This window comes from Accipiter gentilis, chromosome 1 (genome assembly GCF_929443795.1).
Source record: "Accipiter gentilis chromosome 1, bAccGen1.1, whole genome shotgun sequence".
Taxonomy (NCBI): Eukaryota; Metazoa; Chordata; class Aves; order Accipitriformes; family Accipitridae; genus Astur; species Astur gentilis.
The window spans coordinates 42,036,409-42,058,618 of NC_064880.1; the positions used below are offsets into that span (position 1 = coordinate 42,036,409).

At 45.7% G+C, this 22,210-nt stretch overlaps 1 protein-coding gene across 5 annotated transcripts in view; it reads right to left on the reverse strand.

Annotated features, from left to right (window-relative positions):
• Positions 1-22,210, reverse strand: part of LOC126038766 (uncharacterized) — a 53,501-nt gene that overhangs the window by 28,332 nt on the left and 2,959 nt on the right. The window contains exon 2 of one of the 5 annotated variants that reach the window (XM_049800991.1): positions 18,186-18,277. The exons of the other annotated variants lie outside the window; for them this stretch is intronic. The gene's annotated coding sequence lies outside the window, so the exon portion shown is untranslated. The remainder of the gene's footprint in view (positions 1-18,185; positions 18,278-22,210) is intronic. 5 annotated transcript variants of the gene reach the window in all.

Below are 22,210 nucleotides of genomic sequence, written 5' to 3' on the forward strand. Positions count from 1 at the left end.
GCAAGAAAGAGGTAAAACCCAAGTCACGCTAAATGGGAAAAAACAAACCCCAGTCTTTTTTTTTAACACCATCATTTAACCCATGATTTAATCTCATGATTTGCAGGGCCTGAGTCATGATGCTGGATTTTTTTAAGGTGGAAATACTCCTGGCTGGACTAGCAATACATGACCAACAGGGAACACAGAAACACAGCTTTTCCCATGTCCTGTTACATTGACTCCACCAGTCCCAGGAAGGTAACAGAAAACCAGTCCTGTACAGTTGGATCCATCAGGGTTGCTGAAGGGATTCCTAATTCCTTGTTCTAAGATTGCCCCAAAAGTCTCAACCCAATCCTTCAAATGCATAGAGCAGAAGAAAGAAATCATACATTAATTCTAAGAATAAGCTGTACATCAAAAGTTTGTGCTCCCTTCCTTGCACCAGGAAGATGTGTTTTGCAGCACAGCCATAAACCTCAAAATTTGAGCGCACTAGTGGCTTGCTGCACTGGTCTTCCCAAAAAGGCAGCATGAACCCTGACTCTCATCTCACTAGTGGAGAAAAAAATCCCCCAGCCTAACTCTGTTCACCTCAGTTCATTAACTTTGCACTGGAACCTAGTCCAGCACCCCCCCAAAGCCAATGGAAGGTGGATAAGCAGAGTCCTTCCAAGCCAGCAACGCACACCTCATCGGTGAGCTCAGAGAGAAGCCTGGGGGAGGAGGAGTTGTTCAGGAGGGTGAGGGAGATGGATGATCTCATCCTACACCTTGTTTGGTCACATCCCAAAGCTGTCAGGCGCTTTGGCATATTGCTGGTGGAGGCAGGTTTGGTGTGAGGAAACGTGGATGGCAGTAGCGTCAGCAGCCCTGGCTGGGGTGTGGATAACCACGAGCAGTCACACTTCCCGTTCCTCCGAGTGTGGAGGTACTTCGCAATGCTTCTACAAAAAACCTGTTAGGACTGTACTCGTCACCTGGCTCAGTTGAGGGATTTGTCCTCAGAAGGTCCAGAGCCACATGTTGCCTTCTACCAGGCAGTGAGAGTCCGGACAGGCAACTGGTGCAGCTGGCCAGGCTCTGCCTCTGCATCAGTCCCAGGGAACATCAAAAGTGTTTCCCTGCCTACCTAGGAGAACTCCTCAATCCCTAACTCCTCCCACAGGCCTCTCTAAACAACCCCCTCCCTTTCAGATGCTGATGCTTTTCAGCTGATTAGACTGTGGGACAGACCATGAGCTGGGTGTAAATCAGTATAGCTTGTCAATGCTAATTTACACCCACTGAGAATTTCCCTTCCTTCACCATTTAGCAGAATTATATGACATGTCTTTTATCTCTCCTCACAGTTTAGCCTGCCGTTCCCCTTTCCTGGCCCCCGAGCCTCCTGCTTTGCTCTGAACTCCCTGTAGGTTTGCAGGATAAGTTGCTTATTTGCAATGTAAAGCGTCTCTCAGTGCCACAGCCCCGTGCAAACAAACGGAAGAGAGGCACATTCATCCTTACTTGTGCAGCAAATCCAGCCCTATCTTTTCCTGGCAGCAGTTCCCTACAACACACACTGCACATGACTTGCTAAGGGAAGAAATATGTCCCTTATTGCCACTACGCAATGCAGGACCTCTCCAGGGAGATGTAGGGGAGGAAGAACAAGAGGACTGATCCCAGAGAGACCCTGAGCTCCTGCCTTTCTCCTTGAAGCTGATGGCAATGGCTCATCACCCAGCTCAGTGCTGTGTAGACTCTGACTGTCAATAGGCAGGATACCATTAATGACTTCTTGTTGCTATGGTGATATTGATAGATAGTCCCTGGGGTTGGTGGGAATTCACAGAAAGCTAGCAAAAAAAAAAAACAAAACACAAAAGTGGGTCAAAAAAATCCCCCAGGAAAATGTGAGTTTGCCTACAAATGGGCAGTTGTGTGACATCCTAGACGAATTCAGTGGCACTTCACACTTCCTGACTCATCCTCCCTCTTACAAGAACGACAGAGCCAGTGCAAACACTCCTGCTCACAGCAGGGCTCTGGCGCATAGGCGCACTGCTGCAAGTGGATTTCATTACCAGACGTTATTTTTGCAGCTTCACCCTGGCAATTCATTTCACATACAGAATAAAAATCTTGGCTCCAGTGAAATCACTTGGACCTGTGCCAGTGGGCACAGAGCCAGGATTTTCCCCAGCTCTCAGGATGCCTTATCACAAGTGACAATTTCATTCAACTGCCACGATAGCCACTGGAAACCCCCTGCCTCTCCAGAGCTGTTTCAAGCATGGAAAAGCTGCTGTTGCAGAGTTTTTTGCTCTATTTTCCTGAGGCTCAGCACTGCGCACTCTCCCAAGGTGGTGGTGTGGGGTCTCTCACAGCTTCCTGCTCTGCAATATGCAGTTTAGAGTAATCTTTTACCTTTCATTCTAGCCGAGTAACGGCCGCTGGCAAGGACAGGCTGTACTCCAGTCACAGTTGGGCCCTCTCACCTTTCACAAGTGTTCTAGGGATTTGGGGATGAAGGAACCACCTTCCTAAAATACCATTTCTCTCTTTGGCCTTGCTTTCTCTGGGAAAAACATTCCTAATTCAGGTTGCTGACATATTAATGAAGAAGAGATAAAGTCCCAGTGGAACTCCCTCTCCCTCTGCACATGCTGTTTATCTAAGCCCACCAAGGGGTGTACAAACTGCAGGATGCCTTGTTTTAGGCGGCATTTCAGTATGATTAGTAAATTTCAGCGTATACTTTTTGTCCTAGCAAAGACTCATGTTTCCTGCTGTGTTTTATGTCTAGGGGTTGCCCTACACACACACAAACTTACTAGAGAACTTTTTACTCCCAACAGTGGTACCACTCCAGGCATGTACTGCTCCATCACCTGATGGGCACTCTTACTCCAGAAAATTGTTACTGGTTTGGATCTGTTATTACAGAAGAAGTATATCCACAGGGGAGCAGTATCTATAGCACTATCATTACACAGACAGTTTTGCTAGTAAATGCCCTGGTGTAGATCAGATCCAATTGATATGCCAGCTTTTCCATCTACCTGTGCGTCCAGATCCTTTGCCTCCATGTGAACTCAGGAACTGGAGAAAAATTACCCTGCCCCTCTCTTTTGCATCTTTTGATAAACGTAGTTTTAATGGACTATGGAGTCTGAAAGCACTTTACATCAGGAACAGATCCCAAGAGCAAAATTCAGTTAGTTTCTCGTACATTACATGTAGCTGTTCATCAAATTTATTGGGCAAGGTTCCTAAGAACATGGAGGCTGGACCAGCACTGACAGAGGCTTTCTCTTATATAGCAACCCTTTGATCAGACTGTCAGCATCATTTATTTGCTTGTGTTTCATATTCTTCAATGCTCCAGTAAGTTATTTTTCCCAGTTGACTATCAGAGGCAAAGGCTGCTCTTTCAAGTTGGATTTGCACCTCCTCCCTTCCCCTCCATTTCAATTAGCTATGGAAATGATTTGTTTGTTTGTTTTCCCTAGCTCCTTTTGCCTGCCCGTCTGTATTAGAAGCTTTAGGAACACCAATGGCTGGAGAAGACTCCAGTTGGCATCTTCCCTATAGGAAATGTTGTGGTTTACAATTAGTACGCCTAATTGCTCTGCTTGACCTGCTGCTGGCCAGGGTGGAGAGCACAGAACCAGCTGCAGTGTCCTGCCTTTCCCCCAGCTAAAAGCGAGGGGATGTGGGGGCTGTGAGTGCTGTGGGTGGAAGAAAGGAGGTATCACCACAACCAGGTGGGGCCAGACAGGGGCAGGAACTGGTTTATTGCACTGAGAGACAGAGAAGGCTATAGGACATAACAGCTTCTTGAAATTGGATCTCTGCCTGTGGGGAACTGTTGTTCTACAGCGTATGCAGCTATTATTTTTCTGCTAACAACTCTGTGACTGCAGAGACATGGCAGGTGGTGAACTGCCCAGAGCAGCTCAGGGCTGAGCAGAAGTGGCCAGTTTGGGCTGGGCTAGAGCTCTTGGGTTCCTCCACTTGCACCAGGATAAATGCCTTTAGGCACAAATCCCAGCACACTGGGACGAGCACATATTCCAGAGGGCAGCTTTCCAAGTGTGGTCTGCCCTAAACAGCTGGTCACCAAAAGTTTCTCAAATATCTTGATATAAGGGATCTATTCTAACTTAGAATGATATCAGATGCATTCAAGATAGGAGAATCTCTCTGGGCTGTCTTTGACCCCAGCTGGGCATTAACTCCCAGGTGACCTGACAGGAATGGGATCTGGAAAGCTCAAACTGGAGGCAATACACATCCATGGGATTCCTCACCATGCACAAACGTGGCTTCACCTGCACTGACACGCATCATGTCATGCATGGTTTACTGGCAGTGTTTTTAAAGTTGCCATTAAGAAACAAATTCTAAGACTGATTAATACCAGCGCATATGTTCTCAGGATGCTCCTAACCACATCTATATAACTTACCAATATTGCCAAGGGACTCTTTCTTTTTGGTGCTCCACCAGTTCCTACTCTATAGTGAAAGGTGGAGGAGGCAGGACATGCCCCTTTGTTTAGAGCCAGCTGTAAGAAAATGGTTTTGTTTGCTCAAATGCACTGGATACTTTGTGCAAGTAAGCTGCATCTCTTTGCACTGCAGGTTAGCCATTGCACATGTAAGATTGGGAAGAAAAGTAAGAATAAATGCAGCACTTCTGCAGCTCTTTCTAAACAAGTGAGGGAGAAGGACAGTAAACCAGCTCTCTTCTCTCTGTGCTATGATCTCAGATATTAGCTACATCACATAGTCCCCATGACATTAAGTGTGAAGAAGACCCGCCCTGGATCCAGAGTCACAAGATACCCCATGCCTTTTCCTATGCCACTAACTTGCTGCAGGGTCTGAAGCTGGCTGCTGCCAACCAGCTCTGGGCTCTATATTTCCCTCTCAATCAGAGTCAGGTATCTTTATGTTCATGCCATTCTGCAAAACATTCCAAGTGCCTCATGGAAGTTGCTACATTCTTGTTAACCTTTATTTTTTTTGTAATTGAGAAAAAATAAGACACAGATCATAGTAGCTGACGAGAGGCCTTGCATGCATATTTATATTACCAAGGCAGTACTAAGAGCTGAACTAAGAGCATCCTAGCTGAGCTGCAGGCAAACAACCAGCTTTCTTCTAATAACGTGGCTCCTGCACAGCATTGAAAGTCAGCAGCCTTCGTGGGTGTCTCAAAGTACCCACACATACCCAAAGCTGAACACTCTACAGCAAGGAGAGACAAAACCACTCTATAGATACAACCTGGTAATATCAATCAAAAGAGAGGAAATATTGTCTATGCAGACACACAATCACTCATGGGAAACAGATATGAATCCTCCATAAACACTTTTTTTAAGGAGTACTCCAAGAAGATAATGGTGGGGATGCTGCAGCCAACATGATGGTAAGAGTCTCATGCAACACAGCATCTCAGAAAAGGATTTGACCTTAACTTCATAAATACTGCCCATCAACAATTCCTGCATGTAGCTATAACACCTCAGAAAGTTTAATTACCACTTAAGAAATAGAAGACAAAATGAGCTATGTGACCTTTCCCGCCCCAGATCCTGTAGGTCAGCATTATTTAAGACAACTGAGAGCCTGAAAAGCTAAACATTAGTGTTGGCAGATGAACAGATGGATGGATCACTGCCAGCATAATCCATCTTCCCACTTGCCTCTGTAGGTCTGGGTGACATTAAAAACTAACTACTTCCCTATGCAAAGAGAAATGCATGCAATGCAATGAGGAGGCTTCAAAATGGACTCATCAGCTGGCAGGACCAGTGGTAAAATGCTTTATGGCTGCTATTTAATGTTGCAGGCAAGGCTGTAAACAAGAGGCATCAGGCTGTGACAGAAGTGGGAAATGTAGTGACCACAGTGGATTTGCTGTAAGCCAACCCCTGAGCAAGTTATAAAAATGTCAGGATGCTGTCATGTTCCCTTTGTGTATAAATGCTCTAAATCTAATTAACCTTTTACTCAGAGCAGATAAAATTATGGTGTTATCATCAAAGGGGATGCTCTATCTACAGCTTCATGAAAAAATTCTCTCTCTGCTCAACTTGGATTTTTTTTTTTCTTTTTTGCTTGAGGCTCTGAGTAAATTCCCCAAACACTGAAAAGTAGAAAAGAGTAAAGTCCATTTCATAGGAGATTTCTTAATACAGCCAGTTACTGTGAAGACATCAGCTTGCCTGATGCCAGATGGGACTCAGTCCAGAGCTTTCAGATCCAGCTCAAATACCTGTTGCCTGAGCACAGAGAACGCTCCTGCTTCCTGACCATGGCAGGTACAACAGCAGCTGTGACGCACTGCACCAGTATGAATCACATTACCCTCCCTGACAGAGGGCACTGAAATCCAGACTCCTACATATCCCACGACTTTCTGGTGATCAGCGACAATTCAAAAGTAAAATAATTTCCTTCATCTACTAGCAGACTATAGCATCTATAGCAGACTGTTCTGTCAGCTACTAGACTACAATGTGACTTTTCTAAAGTGAACAAATAACTCTTAACATGTACCTTTGTACCTATAGTACTTCAAAGGGCAGTGATCTCTGACTGGTCTACAATATCACCCAGATCAGGCTGTATGTTGTGGGGTTTTATTTCAACAGCTGTCGTCTTCAGGATTTTCTACATCTACTGGCAAACATCAGTACTGCTGACCAAGTCAGCCAGCACAGCCAAGTGCTGAAATAACCCCAATCAAGATCTGAACCTGCGACTCCAGGTGAATGAAGCTTCCTGACTAACCCATTGCAGCATTTGGCTTCACTGAACTTGCCTGTGTAATCTGAACCAAAAAAACCACTCATCTCCATCTACCATTGCCCTTATGCCACCTTTAAATATACTTAACATATTAGCATTTATGCAACATTCAGTACAAAATCCATATGGCTGCTTTCAGCAAGCAGCAACAGCAAGAAGGGCTAGTTGCAAAGAGAGCCTGGAGATGGAGCTTGTAGATTTTTTTCTAAGCACCATATAACATTCATTGCAGATGGACAGTGATGGAAGAGTTGTTACGACCTGCTCCAGATGGGCTGTGTTTTCTTTTTTGCATGAAGCTAAAATGGATTTCTTTCATATGAGGTGTCTACTAGCAATCCCCCTGGAACAGAAGCTGGGTAGCAGAGCAGATCCAGGCCTAGGTTAAGGAGTGTCAGAGCCTGTAGTACAACAGCCTCTAATTACCTTGACCATCCTCATCTGGAACCTCCACCCTTGCTCCTGCCACCCACTGGCCTGGGAGCTGCACTGAAGTCCTTACCCTGGTCCTTGCGTGAGCTAGGCTGCATGTATACCGATTCTGGTCTCACCAGCTTGACTTCTTGGGTGACATCAAAGCTGTGCTGGGACTATGGCTTTCTCTGGGGCTTGTTGGACTGTTGGCTGAACCAAGATATAGTCATGGGGCCCACTCTGGTCTTCCCATTTAGATGCAGTGGGACTGTATGCCTTGTCCAAGAGGGCTGTCTCAACCTGCCGTGCTGCCTGCCTTCCACCACACGTCCCTTTCCAGATATGTCCATCCTTACTTGCTCCCTAACAAAGGGTTTTCTGAGCTCTTGAGTTTGGTGAGTATTACTTCCCCAGGTTAAATAGAAGAAAGAAATGTTCACATGGAACAAGAGAGTAGAAAATCAAGAGTTTTCAGATGTCCCACGCAGAAACCACTGCCTGGAGACCTTTCAGGATGTAGGAGCAAAGCAACTCAAGCCTGTCACAAGTGGCCTTCTGACTTCTGAATGGCAAACCACCCAAATGAGAGCCTTTGAATGTTAATGATTTGCTTTAACAGATAAAGGGTAAAAATGTGGTTGCTGTCACTGCCTAAATCACAGAAAAAAATGTGCCAGCCAATTAACTACTTCTGGATAATGCTTACTTTAACCATCAAGACTACAAGACCATTAAACTTTCACATCCACTGAAAGAGAAAAAGGCTACATGCCTGTAAGAGACTACAGTCAGAGTGGTAAATCAGAGGCATCATGCTGCTATTACTCCCAATCTTATAGATGATGGGTTCTTAATTCCAAAAATTGTTGTATCCCTTGTGAGCACACACTGTGTTAGACTTAATCTTGACAGATAGCAAGGAATTGATCACAGAATTAAAAACATAACTGGTTGCTTAGTTACCAATGATTACTACACAGTTATATTTGCTGTGTGCAAACAGAGCCCAGTGCAAACCAATTATCCATCATTACGACTCTAAAAATGTCAGTTTGAGAGCTGAAAACAACCATGAGCCAGGTAATAAAGGAAATTTGAGTAGAAAAATACAAATGATAATCAGGAGCCTATTTTTTTGCTAAATGTTCAAATAGCCACAACCTTGTGGCTGAGGAAAGTAAATACATTGGTTTGGAAAAAAATAGGATTCTTGTTTACTGGGAAAGTGAAAGCAAGCATGTTATGTGTATAAACACTGGGAAAATAGAAAGTAGTAAATAAAAATGACAAGCTAAGAATTGCATGAAACTGATAAGGGAAAAAAGACACAGGGAGAATTAAAGACCTTCAGGATTAATGATGGCATGAAGGAGCTGAAATACATTGGGTCCTGAAAACAGCATAGTGTCATTCCAAAAATGAAGTGGAACTACAATCAGTAGCAGTGCCATGAACGTAGAGTAAGTAGAAAGCTACCTCTGTCAGCTGCTCAGCAATAACTGTCTTGGGAGCTCTGCAACATTAATCTGAGATGATTCATATCATTTTTTCTTTGAATACCAAAACATGAGATAAGAGTGGCCTTAGATTTAGGTCAGTTTGGAAAATGTATTTCATAAGAGCAGCACATTCCTGTTGGTTGGGAACAGAAGCTAAACTAAAGCAGACTACAGAAAGGTGCATGATTTCATAGTGAAGACATTTAACCTCTAGAACACTTTTCTGGGGGCTGTGATGATTAGTAGGAATGGCTCGAGCACAGGAAACAGCCCTATGTCTGTGTGAGGCAGACTAGGAGACCCAACAGGTGCAATGGTTGCAGGGATCTGCGCATGTCCCTCCTGCTTCTTGAAACACAGATATATGGATACTGCTATTCAATACACTGTGAGGAGCCACATTCTTTATTTCTCACAATTAAGTGCTATTCTTTCATGTTCCAACCCCAAAGATCAAATCATTAAATCCCCCATAACTCTGACCTTCCTTTAGCAAGGTCTGTCTTTCATCTATCAACCAAACTGAGCTTTGGTGCCAGATCTGTGAATAAGCTGCTGTACTTGGGATGCCTTACCAATAGCACATTCACGAGAGTATGCACCACATAGATGCTGGAAGGTTGGATACTCATGGGCTAACACACGCACTGAATTTATCACCACAGCTGTAAACAATTCATGCTCAGCATTGCTGGTGTCCAGCTTCTCTTCCCCTCAGCAGTTCATCTTCCCTCTCCTAAAATACATAAGAAAGCAGCTACAGAGATCTCTGCCTTCCTTGCATGTGCTGTAAAGTGTAGCTATGCTATATCTGATCATACCCTCATAACAATTTAAGCTCTCTAAAGATAGGAATAGTCAGGGCTGGATGCAGCCGCAGTAGAAATGGGTTTGGGCTGAACGCTCTGCTTCTCTCCAGTAAAAACTGCATGTCCTGCGTACTGGAAGGATAAGGGCCATAAGTGCTACACCCTCTACATGACCTGGGTTGGAAAAATCCCCTGCCCTGAGTAACCTGCAGAGGAGGAAAGAAAGGAGGAAATAGGTCAATCTGACTTCTTTATGCAACACAGTACAATATGGTAAAAATAAATTCTATAAGCAACATAGAGCATCTTTTTGCCTTTGACTCCATTATGACTCCAGTTCTTACCTGGCCAGGAGAGCAGAAGCAAAGAACAGACTGAACAATTTTGAGGTTAATAGCAAACAAACAGACAAGTGTGTTCCTGCCTATTGAAGAGATGTACAGAAAGTGCTAATAGTGCTTCAGTGTCAGAAAGTATTTTCTGTTGTTGAGTTTGAGCAGAAGCTGAGGGAAAGACAGGTTACAAGAGTCACCAGATCAACGTTGCATTTGCTGCAGCAGCTATTGCACTGTGAAGTTTATCAGCAGCCTGGACAGGATGTACACAGTGTTCTGAGAGATGCTGCTTGCATATGTATTAACAGTTGTGCATGGCAATGCATGTATGTGTTACATATAAGATCGATCCACGTAGACACTTACTAAATGGGACTGGTTCGTAAACACCACAATCTGCCTGCTCTGGAGAAATACTAGAGACCTAGGAACAATTTCATGAGAGAGCCTGTGTGAAAGATGGGAAGTGCCTCTCTCAGCTGCTGTGACCTCCAGGCCATCTGTCTGAAGGGTTATACTCTGCCCTGGAGGTCAGCGTGTAGCAGCTGAGTCTGATTCTGTACATGCAAAGCCATCTTCCCTGTGTGAAGACAGGGCTTTGCCACCTCCTGAGAGATGGGGGTGTTCTGTTGCCTTTTCAGCTCACTGTAGATCTACCTCAAATTAGCACTGTCTGCTACTAATCTCTTGTTAACTGTAAAGGCCGTCAGGTATGTAAACCTGGACCAAATGAAAAAGGCCCCAGGAAATAATGGGCTTACCTCATCATATACCAGCTGGCAGCACTGCCTAGAACATGGTGGAAAACTTGATTTATTAAAATTAATGAAGGAACTGGCTAGTCTTGAATAATTCATTACACATCAGCTGCTGCTGAGGTAACAGGAGTTCAGCAAGATCCTCTTTAGCACTGCACAGTGCCCAAAATCTTTAAATAAAATTAAGTCAAAGATTGGCTAGTTAAAGATTGAAGGGCTTTCTCCATGTGAAGTGGGAGGCCTTGATTCCTGCCGCTGAGGTCATCCAGCTGCCATCTGCAAAAATTGACGAGGTCTCTCAGATGGAAGCCAGCCGGCTAACATCACCAATTTTTGACAGGGCACAAAGAATTCTGCCTCAGCCATCAACTTCTGCAGAATATAATAGCTCCACTTTTCACTATTCTTACTGAAATCAAGTTTAGATTTCAATATTTACCATAAGCTAGGGATGTCTGAGAGTGTTGGCTTGCTTTTCTGATCATTACGTATGAAAATAAATCAGCCGGACATGCAAAGAAGTAGGAACTACCATCTGCATATGCAGATCTTAAGGTGCAATCTCTGCTGCTGCTGCTCAGGGCTTTCATCAGCACCAGCAGAATCAAATTACCCACAGCCTGGGCAGCATCAGGGCTGGATTTTGGAAGCATGTCAGAAGGCCTGGAACAGAATCCCACTAACTTAATCTGGTGCCACTTGATGAAACAAGGGCTCTTTTTCAACTCTGCTGAAGTCAATGGTAAAAGCTTTGATAAATGTGTAAAAGCAGCAGCAAAATCAGGCACTGTAATTAGATGGCTGATACTCCTCTTTCTGTATGTCCTCCTTCTGCAGAGGTCAGCGGAATTGTAGTTAATAAAGAGGAAAAACAGATAATGCAATGAACACCCTCCTGCCTCCCAGCTGCTGCTACAGGGTCTCCTAATGCAATCACAAAACTCTCCACTAGCCACAGCTAAAGACCCTCCCTGAAGTCCATGACTTTCCTTCCAACTGGTGATGATGGGAACTGGCCCCACAGGCCAAGGCCAGCACCGTGTCCAGTGATGGTGCTGTTCTCAGCTCCAGCTCTGGTCTGCATTGCCTGTCTTTCTCCCCCACTGGACACCTAGGAATTTGTGATGCCCTGATAGTACAGCACCTCTGGATCATATTAAGACAGTTGGACAAGACAGCCTTTGACTCCAGACCCTGATGAATAGGGAGAGATCCTGATGCCTTGTTGATTGCATCAAGTCAGATTTTATTTCCAGATGCCATTCCTGCTTCAGCCAGAGCAGATGATTTTGGCCAGGCCTCAGTGTCTTAAGTATTTTGGTAGAAGTACTCTGATGTAGGCAATTGGCATCATGAGACATTTGACCTAGGCCCCAGGAGACTGCCAGTTTCCTCTCCTCTCCAAAAATACTGCTTCATCAATAACTTGTGAAAGTGTTTTAAAAATTAAAGCCAACTCCCCTTGCCTTGAAATGAAGGCAGCACTTTTTCGTCTTGCTGACTGTTAATACCCTCTCTGCGGGAGGTCACAGGACATTGATATACGTTCCTGAGCTTTTTGTGGACACAGGTTAAGATCATCTGGAGAAGCCACAAACTGACCTTGTGACTTCTCACCCTTAAGTGTATGAATGAAGCAAACATTGTAACTCTTACAGCTGCAGAGTGGGAGATGCTGTGAACAGGTTGTAACCTGGTAACATGCGAGACTGATGTCTGGTCCCTGACCTCCTGGCGTCCTCCCAGACAAGACACTCCAATTCCTGCCTTTCAGCTCCGATATCTGTAAAAGGAGATAATAAAACTACCTTCCAGCATGTGTGAGAACTAGATCCTTCCTCTCCTTGCAGTCTTTGAGCACCAAGGAAAGTCGGGTAAGGTTTCCTAAAACTGAAGTGTAATTATATGGAACTAACTGAACTCTAGGACCTGTGTTCAAGTGTAACAGCTCCAAGCCACTGTCTGAGCACAAGCTGGCATAGCTCTAGCTACCTCGAAGGACACAGGTGCCTTTCCCTCTCAAGCTGTAAGGAAATGCAGGTATGTGTGCAAGGACAGCACTGCGGTATCAAAGGACCAGTCCATGAAGCATACATGCCTCTCTTCACACACCACCAGTGTAAATGTGTGTGTGGTTGTGTCTTTGCAGCTGCTTTTGGCCTTTCACCATTATTTTCTTTTCCTTTTCTTTCTTTCTCTTTTGCCCTTTTTTTTTTTTTTTTTTTTTTTTTTTTTTTTTTTTTTTGAAACAGTCATCTGTTATTTTCTGGAAAGGGCACCTGACTAGTGATGATGCAGTCACTCTGGGAGCTGGTTTAGGAGGCACGGTGCCCCGCTGACTTGCCAGACAACAGCAGTTGCTATGTGGCTTCCTTTGCTTTGTTCCTTCAGGAACCAGGTGGTATTTACAGCATTTTCTCTAAGCAAGGCATCATCCCTGATATATGCTTATGTGAGAGGGCTTCAGGGAATTCCAGCTAGGAAGTAAGAGTAAAGGATTTCATCACTAAAAAAACAAAACAAAACACCCCACCACAAAACCCCAAAGAAATCCTAGAGGAGATGCTGTTTCCTTCCAAGTGATTCTGTGAGGTAGGGACTGTAAGAGAAGTAGGGAAGCAAGAGTTTTACCAGTTCCAATACAATCCCGTTTTTTTCAGGAAGATATTAAAAGTCCATTTCAATGCAAACTATTCTGGGGAAGGGTGGAGGCTGGAGACTGTTCAAACATTCACCTAGTTTCCACTTTCCCAGCTTAAACAGTGAAAAAAAGTTAGAAGGGCACAAAGCAGCCTAGTTCTTACTCCAGGCAGAAAGGAAGGCAAACTTTGGTGTAAATCAAGAGTAGCACAATTTAGATGCTTCTGTTAAGTTTGTTTGTTGGGGGATTTTAACCTGAAAGATAGAAAATGGATGTAACTGAGCTTGCTAGGACTTCAGGGACACTAGTATGGCTGGGCTGGGATCACAAAATGGTCTGAAAGTTGCTTGAAGACACACATTTGTTTCCCTGGAGTGCGGCAGTGAGGGAACGGAAGTGCCCTTCTCCCAGTTCTCCCAGTTCTGCCCTCAGTGGTGGTGTGCTGAAGGCAACTCAATGGCGCTACAACAGCTAAGCCCAGCTAAATGTTAAACTTGGCTTAGTCTAAGCAGGGGGGAAAAAAAAAAAAAAAAAGTTAAATGCTTTTTAAAATTTTCTCTAAGGATATGGTGGAACTAAGCCGAAAGTGTGTATTTGTACTGCTTTGCCTAAGGCAGCATAAGCACCTTCTCTGGTGACTCACTAGCTCCCCAAAGCTTTTGCTCCTCCTAAATGAATGCCAAGTAGCCTGGGGAAATGCTGCCAGGTACAAGGACAATGTGACACCACTGGGCTAAGGCATGATGGGTGTCCATGGCTGAGGTTCTGCAGGATTCTGCCCCAAACTCCCTAGGATGATAACGTTTGGGATCTAATCCCCATTATATGACTTTTCACTGTGCCCCAATTTACCTCAGTTTTTCTGCCTAGTGCTATTTTCTAATCTTCCAAAAGCATTTTTCCAATCTGTTCCCCAGTATCTCTCAGGAAGCTGGTGACAGCAGTTCCTCACTGTTCAGGGGCCAGCATGAGCAGGATGTTGGCAGGTAGCTGCACAGGAAAGCTTTGGAGGTGAAGGAACACAAGAGATGGCCAGAAGATTCCTGCCACCATGATGCTATGGACAAGTCACACACAGCAAGGTTTGGAAACAAAAATTCTGTGAGATGGAGACAAGGGGGGTGGGGCAAACCCACTCAGATAAATCTGAGGCTTCTTCGCAGCTAGAGCAGCCATGTTAACATGCACTAGATGAAGACCAGGCTCAACTGTTTTGATGTTAATTGCTTGGCTGCTTTAATTGGATATAGGCTTCTAAGTCCTAAAGTCAGCTGTGTTACAAGACAAACTGATATTTACCTCTCATCTCCTTTATCTTGGCTTGCCCACTTCTGCATGGTCAGTACATATGTTCCCATGCATAAGAATTGTCCCCAGAGCTGATGGATTTTTTTCCAAGAGGAAAAGTAATGTTTTACATCTGAAGGGACTGTTTGGACTCTGAGCTGAGGCAAAGCTACTCTGGCCTGAGTTCAGTTTCTGCTCCAGGGAATGCCTCCAAGGCACCCATAACCATCAGCAGCAACCAGATCATAAGCACTGAGCTGCAGGGCTACTCATCCGCAGTGCACTGACTGCACTTGGATACTCGATGGCCTCTGACGATGTGACACTTGCATCACTCATGCAATGCAGTCAGTGTCCCTCTGGACTTGCTAAGGGACACACCAGTCTCATGCTGTAGCTACACACGGAGCCAGAGGATCAGTTATCACAAAGCAGTGTTTTGAGCTGGGAGGTTATGAGTATGGCTGAGGGCGAGGTAGCTTTCTAAGATGGGTCCTGGCACACTGGGCTTCCTGCTGCAGTCTGTGCCAAGGGGCTGGCATGCGGAGGCATGCAGGGCTGCCGAGTCCAACTTCTGCCTTTGTCCTCCCTTTCTCCCTTGGCTCTTTGCTATCCAAGATGACATAGGATAGGAACACCATGGGGGACAGAAAACACCCCCACTGCTTCTGAGCACCATGCTGCCCTGTGAGCTAATTCGATGAGGTGGAGCACCAGGTTTGCAGCCAGGCCCAGCAAGCCACCAGCTGCAAGCTGTGTGGCTCAGAGCCAGCATGTGCTTCCAGACTAGGGCTGGCTGTGCGTTTGCACCAAGATACTGATGCACCCAGCCTGACTCACCCGGGGTGCCTCTGAGCCTGTGGAGCAAATTCCTGCTAATGTGGCTGCAGGTTATCTTATAGTCATGCCTGCTACAACCAGCAAGACATTGTCAGACTCCTTATCTCAACCTCTGGTTGGGTTTTGTATTAAGAGAACTCAGGCTCTGTCCCCCACCCCCATTACAGCTTCAATGATGTAAAAACAGAGGAAAAAAAGACATGAATTACCCTGCATCAAGGAATGCAGGGCCTTTCACTAAAGAAAACAGGGGAGGATCCCTCAGTAGGGTATAGTCTCACACCACAAGCTTTGCTGTCAGGTTCCCTCACTGAGAGGAAGGCCCTGAGGCTAAGAGTCTCCCTGCTGCTCCAAGACCCCAGGGACAACTGGGCAGTGGTGCAGTCTACCATTTGCCCATCAGCCAAGCTCAGCACATGGGGACAGGGGCAAGAGGCTGGCCAGTGCCTTGGAAGGGGCTTCCTGCACAGGCGTGTGCTTGCAGGAGCACTTCCAGAAGACACCTCTGTCTGCAGCTCTCCTCCCTCCTTGCAGGACAATTCCCCTCAGTGAGGGCTACCCCTGTGTGCTGGGCCTAGAAGCAGGTCCACCTCCATCAAATGACCATAAACCAGTCCTCACACTCAGTACATTGAACAGAAAGGAAGCTGGGAGACCTGGACTATTGCATATGAAAAAGCAGTACCATAGGCTTGAGTTTATCCTCAGTTACATGGATGTAAATAACTTGATCAGATGCAAGCAATGGTACCTGATCTTGGCTACTGCCAGAGCAAGGAGGACACTGCATGGGGTACAGAGCTACCAAGGGAAGCTGCAGCGAAATCGGCCATCTCTTCAAGCCATTTACCACATCATGAGGCAGGATGAATCAATAATATGTATTGAGCTGGGAAAGTTAATCTGCATCCAGAGCATCATAACAAATTAAAAGGAAATAAAATCAGTACAATTCCACTGGCTCTCATTACTATCACAGTGGAGAGTAATTAAAATCCACGGGCCAAATTCAACGCTGGAAGAACTCTCCTGAAGCCAGAGGCACCGTACAAGGGCATTGCTTTTTCCAGATGCCATGTGTTTCAAACAGCAGCAGGAATGGCAAAATGGGCAGAGAGTATAGGGCAGGGTAAGAGGGGAACCTATTTAGGAGCCAGGCATTCTGTTTCTCGCTCTTTCTCACCTGTAGTCATGCTGCCCGTCTGCTGCTTTGGTGCTTGATGGGGCTGAACCTCAAAAGCTCCAGGCATTTTTATGTGGGGCTACTGCTCTGATTACAAGGCCTTCCCAAGCCAATACACAACTGCCATTCATCAGCCCTGGCTAACACCCCTGTGCTGCCTCTTCCCCACTCCACTGCCTTGCCCTGCTTCCTCTGAGCTCCTTTCTCCTCCCCACTTCTCAGCACAGCCACCCCTGCTACACCCTCTCTTCCTTGCTACAGAAATTCCTTTCTTTACCACAAAGCACCCTCTACTATTCTGTTGCTTGATGAGGCTCTCAACCCATCTTTCTGTTCTTTCCTATAAACTCCTTGTCCTTTGGCCCTCCCATGTCCCTGAAGAACAAGCTGAAGGAGGCCATAGCCACTTGCACTCCTATTACACTTTTGGTCCTGCCCTGCATGAATTACAATCTATGAAGCAGGGATTCAACTTGAAGCAGCATCTGCCGCCCACACCTTGGTACCCTGCCCCTCTGTGAGGCCCCACTGCCCCACGTGGCTCTGTCTCAGCTCAGTTCAGCAGCTGATTCCCATTGACTGGAAGGAGATTTTGTGATGCACAGAAAGCACATCCTTCTTCACTGCACACAGCACTGTGTCCAACTAATCAGCACTGCAGCACAAGGTGAGAGCGCAGCCACCACACAGTGATACCAGTTGCTGACAGCCAGCAGGACTGGTGATGTGAATGCCAAAGTTTGGTTCACAAGGCTCGGGTTGGAAACAACCATTAAAGGAGAGAGGCACTGGACAGAAGCAAGCAGTTTGGGGAAGGCCTATATCCATGTCTAGCAAACCATTAGATCTCAGGATTCTTGTCCAGCCTTCAAGTTTATGAACCTCTTATCTCCTGTTACCACGCCCTGTGCATGGCTTCCACCTATGGAAGCTACGCTAACATCAGCAGGATTAGGCAGCTACTAAGTACCATGTGTGGCAAACTTCAGTCTGCACATATACATTACTGCTGAGGACTTTTACACATAGACACATTTACTATGCAATAGTTATGATAATCTACAGCAATAATCCAAAGTGGATTGTTAATGCTATTTTACAAATTCCGGTAGTATGGTCCTGCAGGTGTAACCATGGACTGAGAGCTGTATTTCCAGAAATACCACACTGTCATTCACTGTCTGGATAGGTGGACATCTCACTTGACCTAGCTTTGCCTCAGTATGCCTTTCAAAAGTTCAGTCACTCTACTAACACATACCCACCTCTGTAACCATGTTCAGATCCACCAATGAACAGCACAAAAGCCTCATTCTTAAAAGTGTTCAGTGCCAATATTCATAGCCATATTATCACAGAACATGCTACATCATTTCACCAAAAGTAAGTGCTCGCACCTTTCAAAACAATTCAGCAGGAACTGCAGAGACCCTCTGGAAATCTGCCCCTTAAATAAGTACCTATCTAGGGGCCGACCTCCCTCATTTCTCTAATTTCCATCTGAAAATAGCAGACCATCTCTCCCAGTACAGAAAGCCAGGACTTCTCTGCTAGGACACCTTTTTAGCTAGCTCACTGAAAATAAGCAGCATGAGCTTCTGCTGTGTTATGCAAGCAGGTGCACTCACCTTGGCTACTGTGGGAGGGAAGGGCTGGGTCTTGTTCTGGGAGGAAAGCTAAAGGCATGACCACGTAAGGGGAAGTGTTTCTTCCACAGATCCTAAGAAGGAAAAGTATACCTAATTTTTTCTCTTTCTGGTGGGCTAGGAACATTATTTTTAATGATGTACTACTTAGCATATATATGTATCATCTGCCTTTCTTATTACAACAACTTGAGTTGATTTGTATATCATTTAGACACTCTCAAAGGGATTACTTTTTATGGTAGTGTTAGTTTGAGGCATAACTGGAGTTTTGTCCTGAATATGACTTTACTCAAAAAGGACTGCGTTTTGACACAGTCTTTATATGAGGTGAGATACAGGTAAAAGCATGGCTTCTAATGCAAAGAGGAAATTAAGTTACTGACTCTCATCCCTCTGGACAGGCCAAAAAGCCTGTCCTGTCACAAAAGCCATCCTGTACAAAAAAATCCAAGCTATGCACTGTCATAAGCATGGAGGGGATGGCTGACATGACTGTGGGCTATGCTAGTGCCTGCACTTGCTTCTGGGCTGGGCTAGCTGTTTTATGGATTTACTTCATGCTACTGCTGAAATGAAGAAAAGCCTGAGGAGTGTACTGAGAGCCAGAATAAAAAGTATTGCAAAGTTATTGCTCTACTGTTTGCATGTGACCAGAAATAATGCAGCACTGTGTACATGAGCAATGACTGTGTCCCTTGGGGATGTCGCTGTATGGCAACCAGGTAGGACAGAACTCGAAATAAAGGGCAGAAGATCCTCCCTGAAAGACACGACAGGCTGTGAAGGCACTTTTGTATTAGCAGACCTGATTCTCAGCCAGGAATGGGATGTCAGCTCTTCCCATACCTGCTGGAAGGTGTCCTAAGACTCAAGTGGTAGATCAAACAAGCAAGCTATGCACCTTAATCTTAAAACGCTGATCAGCTCAGGGACTGCTTATCAGTAAGGAAGGCTTCCATGGCCTTCTCCTTCCTCTTTCAAAAACAGATTTCCTACTTTTTTCTCCTGTGACTTTGGCTGATGTTTGTTCTCAATGATACTGAGCTTTCAGAGAAGCTGAATGACTGACTTGTGAAGTCTCCCCACTGCAAGTATGGCTTCTGCAAGCATAAAGCACCAATTTCCAAAACCCTGTCTGGCCCTTAAACTAGGAAGAGGGCTGCCACATTGGGGCTTGCAGACAGGTTATCCTGTGTTGTGGAAACCTGAACCCTGATTGTCCACAGAGAACAGAGCTGTTGCAACAGCTGTGGTAAAAAATGGGGCACATCAGTGCAAAACAGTTAAGTACCACAAACCAGAACTCCTGAGGGAATGTTCTCAGATCTTGTAATTGAGAGGTCTCATTTCAGGCCTGAGGTTTTTCCAGGTTAAACTACCACAGCACAGATTAGCAGTGAAACTGTATTGATCCTTTATGAGAAGCATTTACCTCCCTAGCTCTTGAAAGGTATTTTCTTGAACATGGTCTTTCAAGAGGGACCTCCTCTTGAAACTGGTTGCTTCTGTCTACTCCTAGAAGCAGCCTGGAAGGGTCAGCCACATGTCACACCACCATGAGCGACGGGAGTACTTCAGCACAGAGCTGATTGATATCCCCAGGCACTGACGTCCTGTTAGTCTAGAGGGCTCAGCTTCAGTACCAGCCATGGCTGGTGCTAATTCTGCTCCAGTCAAACTTTGAACCACTGCTTTGCCTCTAGACCTCTCTGCAGGGTGGGTTTATTGACCAAGGTGCCCGAGATGCAAAGGTCCTTAAGGTGAGCAAAGACTTGATTAGAGGGAATGGTAGGCGAGTTGTCCTTGAGACAAGCTACAATGCCAGCAGATAAATCTGTCACAGCAGCTCTGACTGGCTGTGACACTAGAAACTAATGTGCGTCACTTCTGTGCTAGGTCTGAATGGACCTGTCTCTCCTCAGTGTCTGAGGGTCTTTAATTGCCTTCTTCCTGGGGGAAGAACCTTGCATGAAGAGTTCAGCTGTGTGAACTCCAAGTCTTGTGAATCACTCACTTGTGGTCAAAGCCACTGTCATCTTTCAGTCACTAACTGGCTTCCTAAACATGCCTGCAGAAACAGTCAGATTGCTGTGTTGCAAACAAATGAGTTCTGACAGGACACTGCCGTCGCTGCTCCCAGACGCCAGGGAAGCCACAAGATGGGCTGCACAGTGTCTGACTGGAGCAGCTTTAGCACTGGATCCACAGCTAGTGCAGTGTCTGGCTGCTTCTGCAAGCACTGACAAAGAACCAAGCCTGTAAACTCCCACTAGCATCTGCTGAAGCTTCATATTCCAAAGGAAAAATGGATTTTTGCTTACATGTATCTTTAAGCATTTCAGCAGCAGAGAAGGCATGGGCGTAGACACTCTCTCTAGCTAAAAAGACAAAGCCATGTTTTTTCTTTATAAGAAAAAATTTACTGCTGCTCCTTGACTTCCTGTCTAGGACAGGAGATGGAGAAGGATTTCAAAAGCTTTAGTTCCTTTAGCTCCTTCCTGGAAGGATGTCTTTAGGACAGGTACTGTTTAATTCCCAATCAGGTTATTTCTAGAAGGTGAGGGGACTGTCTCAAACCCAGGTTCCAAAAGGTCTGCAGAAGGCCCTGAGTTGTTCCAGGGCCTGAGCTATTACATGGCAAAATGAGTATCAGCAGACAGTGGAGAATTTTTTTTCCCCTTCTGCTTCACCTTGAAGCAGCTGTTAGCAAAGCCAGAAAACTCCTCTGCCCCTCAGTGTATTTAATACAGCCTTGGCAAAAGAACTGCAGTCTATCATCTCATGAATATGGGAATTGCCTAATTCTCCTGCTATTCTTATTACCTCAGCCTGAGGGTCCCAGCTTTCCATAACTAATTCCTGAAATCACAGACTTTCCACTGTCCTTGCTGTCCTTGAGCAGCAAATCGCTGTTCCTCATATAACTGATGCGGCGTCTGCTGTGGTGACACAGGTTTTCCCAGGGCCCTCCCTGTGCAGGGATGGCACTGTGGACAAGGCTACTGACACCAGGACTCCTGTGCAGTTCCCAGAGCTACTCACCCTTTGATGCTGTAACTTACAGCAGGGTGTTTTGAAAATGACAAATGCTGTATGGCACTCCACAGTGGCTCAGGGCTGGCTGAACAGCTCTGAAGCTTGGGCAGCGGACTGGCAGCAGTAACACAATCCAGCCCTGGCAGCAGAGGAGATCCCTTGCCCTGTTCCTACAAGCCACGGAGCTCTCTGCCTCCTTCCACGTCCTACCTCATCTGCGACTCCTACAAGTCTAGGGATTTGCAGTGCCTTCCACATGTTGCTTCATTTTCCCCTCACTGTCACGTATGTTCTCAGTCTACCTTCCCTCCCTGTGCCCATGCACCTGTTTTCTGCTCCTTCATTATTTTTCCTAATATGACTGATCCTGCCAGCCCTGTCCATCCTCTGAAAGACTCAGAGCTAAAGCTATTCCTGTGCTGGAAGGTGATAATGGCTGCCAGGCACCAGCTGGTAGGGCTCCTGTGAACTGCAAAGCAGCTGGAAGCTGAAGCTGAGCTAATTATGAAGCAGGGACTGCAAAACTTGTGGAGATTCTGGCCAGAGGTGCCTAGTTTATTCCCACAGACAAATGGGCACATCCTTTGAATGCTGGCAGGTGACACGTGAGCAGGAAAGTCACCGAGCTGCAGACAGCTTTACAATCCTGGCTATGGAGTGCTGCATGTGATGCCTTCTCATCTCACAAACACCCACGACTGCTGCTGCCAAGCTGCTCTGGACAAGGAGAACGTGCTCATGCACTGCAGTGGCAGCTGAGGAAATCTTAATGTTGGTTTCAAGGGCTAGATTCCTACAGAGCATAGGCAGGTAAGAGCTTTTCTCAGAGGCCAAGAAGTAGCTACAGTAGCACAGGTTACTGAGTCAGGGTCATGGCAAGGTGGAAAAAACACTTAAGTTCTTTCTGTTTCTTTTGTGATACGGGATTTTTTCCCTAGAGTTTGCCAAAAGGGTAACTGCATTAATGG